The sequence below is a fragment of the Rhincodon typus genome, chromosome 5 (genome assembly GCF_021869965.1).
Source record: "Rhincodon typus isolate 14 chromosome 5, sRhiTyp1.1, whole genome shotgun sequence".
NCBI lineage: Eukaryota > Metazoa > Chordata > Chondrichthyes > Orectolobiformes > Rhincodontidae > Rhincodon > Rhincodon typus.
This window is the reverse complement of record NC_063336.1, coordinates 111,115,736-111,122,526: the sequence shown is the minus strand read 5'-3', so window position 1 is coordinate 111,122,526 and position 6,791 is coordinate 111,115,736.

Sequence of the window (6,791 nt, the reverse complement as noted above, 5' to 3'; positions counted from 1 at the left end):
CTGATTTACAGCATCCGCAGTTCTTTTGGTTTTTATTCAGTATTTCCCTCTTGTTAGTTCTCTCCCCAACTGCCATAGAGTCAGTTTCGCAAACACGTCATTTGAGACTTGTATAACTCAGTAGTGATGCTACTGAACAACTCTTTGTGACAGATAATGATGTTCCTCACCAGAATACATTGTATGCCCTTGTCACAAAGTACTTCCCCAAATTGATATTCAACATGGAGGAATACTGTTTCATCAGTTGATGGACGGACAGTAGGTGACAATCATGAAGTTTCCTTGCCCAGGCTTGACTTAAATCCATGAGAAGGAGGTCGAGAAACAATATTAGACTCGTAGGGCAAACCATTCCTGGATACATTACACTGTGCTGCACCTGGTGGGTCTGTCCTGCCTGGGGCACTGGTTGTAAGCTATGTTTCTGAGAATGACTGTACCAGGCTGTTTCTCAACTAGGCTGTAGGCTGTCTGTGGCAAATTGCCACTAGCCCCATATGTTAGTGAGAAAGAAGGACCTTGCAGGGTCAACAGGGCAATGTTTGCCATTGCCCTTTCCAAAGCTGAGTGATCTGTCAAAAAGAAATATAGGTCAACAGCAAAATATTCAAGAGCTTCCACAATATTTTAGAATTTTAAGAATACCTTCAATTAGATGAAAAGTAACACTGGAAAACACAGATGGGAGAAAAATGTCACTCAACTTCCTACACCTGAACAACTTTGTTTACGCTGAAAGTTACTAGACGACAGATTTTCAGTGAGTTTTTTTTTTCCAGATGCTTTAAACATTTTGAAGTACTTACATGATTATGGTTATGCTTGAATTCCATACGTCTAAATTATCTTAATTCAGGAGTTAATAAAGTTTTGTAATGTTGTTTTAGTAGATTGTTTATCTGTTGTTTTATTAATTTGACAAAAATCAAATCATCTAAACTTCAACTGAATCAAAGAAACTGAAGTTATATGACAACATTTAATAGAACTCAGTTATTGCATATTAAAGGCTTTGTTTAACCTATAAAATTCATGTAACAATCTGGTCTCTTTACAAAAAAAATTGCATCCAGCAGCATCACAAATGACACAATAGCAGATGAGGTGATAGCTACTTAGTTTTTTTTTGCACTAGATACAGGAAAAGATTTATTGAGTATTTTGAGCATTATCCCTTGCAATTTTTTGACAGCTTTCAGATGGTTCCTAACATTAGTCTTTGGTCTGAAATTTCAGATGAATAAACAGCATTTTAATCAACTTGACTCGTCGAAAGTTTTACTCTTTTCTTCTAATCCCTTGCTGCATTTTTGTTTAAATATAGGAAGTACCTAAAAGTCTTTTTTGCAATTGTAAAATACAAGTCTAATGGGTAGTGCCCAGATTACGAGCGGGTTCCATTCTTCAGTCCATTCACGAGTTTATTTGTATGCAAGTCAGAACAGAATGCAGGACAATATAACTATCAGTTTGCAAGTACAAGGAAACACTTGCATGTCGGAAGTTTAAAAATACACCTTGTATGGAATCACATTCATAATGAGCGTTTGTAAAACAGACGTTTGTAAACTAGGAACTCCCCGTACTTCTATGTGGCTACTTACCCATTTGTTCTGCATTTTTTCATCCTTCCTCATATTTTGCATGTTTCGTTGTAATAAATGACGGTTATTGTATCCCTTACTGCAACAACATATACTTATACAACTAGAGAGTCCTTGCTTGCTATCACATCTTTTGACTGTTTTAACTCAAACCTCCAATAGTGGGAAGACTGGATAGCAGATAACACACTGTTACTTATTGCAAAAAGTTGCTTTTTGGAGCATTGCAAATGTAACAAATACAAAACCACTAAAATGTAACTTTACACAGGAATAGCAAACAGGAATTTGAAAAAAAATCAAAAAAAGACAAACAAGTGAGTTGAGTTTACGATGATAAATCACCTCAATACTAAGTACTGAGAGGAATTCACAAAAATTTAAACTTGGGGAGATTTATTAGAAAAACAGAAGTGGATACTGCTGGATATTTCAGTAATCTCAGAACTGGTGGTGCTTGCTAAATATTTATTTCCCAACCAGACAACCAAGAGTTATAATATAGAACAAATACGAGGAAGATTAAAAATAATTAAGTTAACAGAATATTTTATTTTCAAGAAAGCAAATTGAAAAACAGGGTCAAGAAGCTTCTACCAGAGAATGTAGCTTTAAGTGTAACAGAGCTGTCAATGACAAACGTGTAGAATCAACACAGAAATAACATGCAAGTAAAATATTACAGTTATAGACATGACAACCTAATGTGATTAAGAGTTCATTTTGGTGTGACTTGACCGAGTACCAAGAGTTTTGCAATGTGCGACAATCCTGATATGGCTAGCATAAAATCTTAATAATTTAGAAGTATTAGTATATTTTCTATTGTTCTCAGCAAGTCAAATGTTTACCAAGAGCAAGAAATGCTGAAGCAAAGTGAGGCAGGTGCTGAAAATCTGAAATTAAAGAAGAAACGCAAGAAATACTCAGCAATCAGGTTGCACATGTGGAGGGTGAAACAAGGTTAACATTAATTGTAAATGCTACCTGCCTATAGCATTGGAAGCAACCATGGGAATTGTACATATTTGAAAAGCATTTCCCACCTGTGACATCCAGATAGGTGGGAAGACAAGTGGCGAGGGTGACTCAGACTGCAAAGGGATACAGACAGGTGAAGCAAATGGTCAAAAACTTGGCAAATGCAACATACTGTGGGTAAATGTGCACTTTTGCAGGGAAAATAGAGGAGCTAAATATTATTTAAATGGAGAAAGACCACAGAAAGCAACAACACGGAGAGATTTGAGAGTTATCATGCGTAAATCACAAAAAGCTAGCATACAGGTTTAGCGGCTAACAGAGAAGACAAATGGAATGTGGTGCTTTATTTGAAGGGAGTCAAGTATAAAAGTACAGCGGTCTTTCTAAAGCTAGTTGAGTTTTAGCACCAGCAAGACCACAACTAGAATACTGTGAACAATACTGAGCCTCTTATCTGGCAGTCCAGGGGAGGTTTACAAGGTTGAGTTGGTTGGGCTGGTACTTATTGGAGTTTACAACAATGACAGGTCACCTTATTGAAACATACAAGATTCTTAGGGGACTTGATAAGGCAGATGCAGAAAGACTGTTTCAATTTTTTTGCGGTGGGGGGGTTGCAGAGTATACCACCAAAGGACATAATCTCAGAACAAAGAAGTTGTCCATTTAAGACAGAGATGAGGAGGAACAGCGTCTCTCAGCCAGTAGTGTTTTTGCAGAGTTTTTTTTTACTGCAAAGGGCTGCAGAGGCTGGGTCCTTAAGTATACTCAAGGCTAAGACCGACAGATGTTTATTCAGTAAGGGAATCAAAGGTTGTGGGGAAAAGGCAGGCGAGTGGTGTCAGGAAGTACCAAATCAACCTTGATCTCATTAAATGTCGGAGGAGACTTGATGGCTGAATGGCCTACTGCTGCTCCTATGTCTTATGATCTCACTGGGCATTGTTCTAGAAATATTTTAACAGGGGCCTTGCCCCACAAACAATGATGCAGACAGCAATGTACAGGATCTCTGGTAGAGGAAATATGGGATTTCAGGGACCTGGCCAGCAAAATCCACAGGCCTTGGTACAATAGTTTTAGTATCTGTAAGCACTGGAAATGTGCTTATAGGTTTTCAGAACCTAGTGAAAATAAGCTATCAGGGAGTGAGTGCAAATTTAAGAAGCGGATCCCGAGATCTAACAGAACCGAGGAGAGGCAGCTGGTTCTGGTTGTGTTCAAAGGATCCAGGAAAATGGTACCAATATTGCTGTTGTTTCTGGCTCTTTCCCAACATTACATCCATCCTCAATATCCCCAATCCACATCCCTCAGGGATACTCCATCAGCCAGTTTGTGTATTTTTGTTTCTCACTTGAAAGCAGAAATGACTATTTCATAAAATTAAATGCAACCAAAATTATACACAGTCATTAAGTAATAGAGTCTCACAGCATGGAAAGAGACCCTTTCATCCAACTAGTCCATGCTGTCCATGTTCCCAAACTAAACCAGTCCCACCTGCCTGCGTTTGGCCCAAATCCCTCCAAACTCTCCTATTCATGTACTTATCCAAATGTCTTTTAAATGGTCTAACTGTACATGCGTCCACCACTTCCTCTGGCAGTTCATTCCAGGCACTAACCACTTTCTGTGTAAAAACATTGCCCCCAAGTCCTTTTTTAAAATCTTTCTCCTCGCATTTTAGAAATACACCCCCTCGTTTTGAACACCACACCTTACGGTAAAGACCTTTACTATTCCCCTTATTCCTCTATACTATGCCCTTCATGATTTTATAAACTTCCATAAGGTCACCTCTCAATCTTCTACACTTCAGGGAAGAAAGTCTCAGCCTATCCAGCCTATTTTTGTAACTCAAACCATCCATTCACAGCAACAGCCTGGTAAATCTTTTCTGAATCTTCTCCAGTTTAATAATATCCTTACTTTAACAGTGCGAACAGAACTGCACACAGTACTTCAGAAGAGGCCTCACCAATTTCCTTTACAATCTCAAAGGTCTGCTCAATGAAGGCAAGTGCGCTAAACACCTTCTTAACCACCCCCTCTACCTGTGACACAAATTTCAAAGAATTATGTACCTGAACCTCTAGGTCTCTGTTCTACAGCACTACCCAAAGCCCTACCATTAACAGCACAAGTCCTATCCTTGTTCATTTTATAAAATGCAATACCTTGCATTTATCCAAATTAAACTCCGTGTGCTAGTACTCAACCCATTGGTCAAATTGATCACGATCGCTTTGTCATCTTAGACAATCATCTTGACTGTCCAATATACCACCAATTTTGATGACATCCACAAGCTTCCTCATGCTCGTCCACATTCTCATCTAAATTGTTTACATAAACAACAAACATATGTGGACCCAGACCCGATCCCTGTGGAACACCATTGGTCACAGGCCTCCAGACCAAAAAACAGCCCTCCATCACCAAACCCTGTCTCCTACCATAAAGGCAATTTTGAATCCAATTGGCAAGCTCACCCTAAATCCCACATGATCTGAAACTTTACTAATTAGTCTATCCTAATGGAACCTTATCAAAGGCTGTACTAAAGTCCAAGAAAACAAAATCTACTGCTGTTCCCTCATCAATCTTTTTGTTATTTCCTCAAAAAAACTCATTCAAGTTTGTGAGATACGACTTCCCTCGACCCTATCCCTAATCATCCCTTACCTCTCCAAATGCATTTAATCCTATCCTTCTGAATCACTTCCAACAACTTACCCACTACCGATGTCAAACTTGTAGGTCTACAGTTTCCAGGCTTCTCCTTACAGCCTTTCTTAAACAAGGCACAACATTAGCCACCCTCCAGCCCCCCAGCAACTCATCCGTGGTTATAGATGATACAATTATTTCTGCTAAGGGCACCACAATTTCCTCCCTAACTTCCCACAACATTCTGGGATATATTTAATCAGGTTCAGGAGATTTACCTACCTTTATGCTTTTGAGACCTCCAGCACTTCCTCTGCGCTGGCAACATACAGTTTCTTAACAACTCTGATCACGAGAAATGGAAAATTGTGTGCATTGTTAGGGACATTATTAAAAGGTATTCTAATTTGACAAACAAGATACAACAAAAAAAAAATGCTACACAATATCCAATTTCCAAGCTAGTACACAAACATTTCTCAAAGTCTCAAGTTTGAAAGTGAAAATTAAATGTACAAAGATTTAAATACATAAAGATAATTAAACCAAAAAGTTTTGAATGACTTCAGAAGATCCATTCTGGACAAATATTGTTCTTAATCGTATAACACGAATGGTGTTCACAGGTTTTACCTCTGAGCACTGTTGTTGTTACTTGAGGACTTCATTCCTGCCTGCCACCCTATCAAATTTCCTGTCAACTCCCCTGTCTTGCACTGTTTCCCCCATACCACCCTTAAAAACCTTTCCCCAAGCTCTGTACTTGATTAAAAATAACTTCATTTTTATTTTCCTGTAGTTCTGCTGAAAAAATATTTTATAACATTAAGTTTGTTTTTATCCTCCCCCAACAGATGCTGTCTGATCTGCTAAGTGTTTCAATCTGGATTTATAACAGCTGGTAAGAGAAGCCATGTTCAATTGTAAGCTTGCCAGAATGAATATTTCCAGAGTATTTCAAAAAATATTTTTGTTGACTAAACAACGTTTATTTATAAATCTAAGAACACTTTGCCCTTAGTGAGATGGAACATCAAATGCCACTTATTACTACAAATTTAAACACCCTTGGCCACTGCATACAGCAAAGCATACATGGATTCCAAACCATTTTCTGAAATTTCACCTTACTCAGCAAGAAGTACAAAGCTTGCATTAAATAACCTTGCTTAAAAAAGGTGTAGTCAATCAGCAGTCCATTTTTTAAAAAATCATTCCCGGGAAGTGCCTGTCACTGGCAACTTCGGCAATCCTTGTCCATCCTCAATTGCCCTCAAAAGAGGTGGTGATCAGCCAATATACATTGAAACTAAGTACACACATGTATGGAAGTACAACTTTTCAAACAACTGTACTTTCATATTATGCAAGTTCAGACAATAATGTCCTTTCTCTCCATATGCTAATTGTATTTAATACGAAATTTCCAAATTCTCAGAAAATCCTGTCAGGACAAACTTTAAAACATGCCTTTACACCAATTATAAATGAGCTGTACTCAGTGTGAATCGCAAAATAACATGTGAA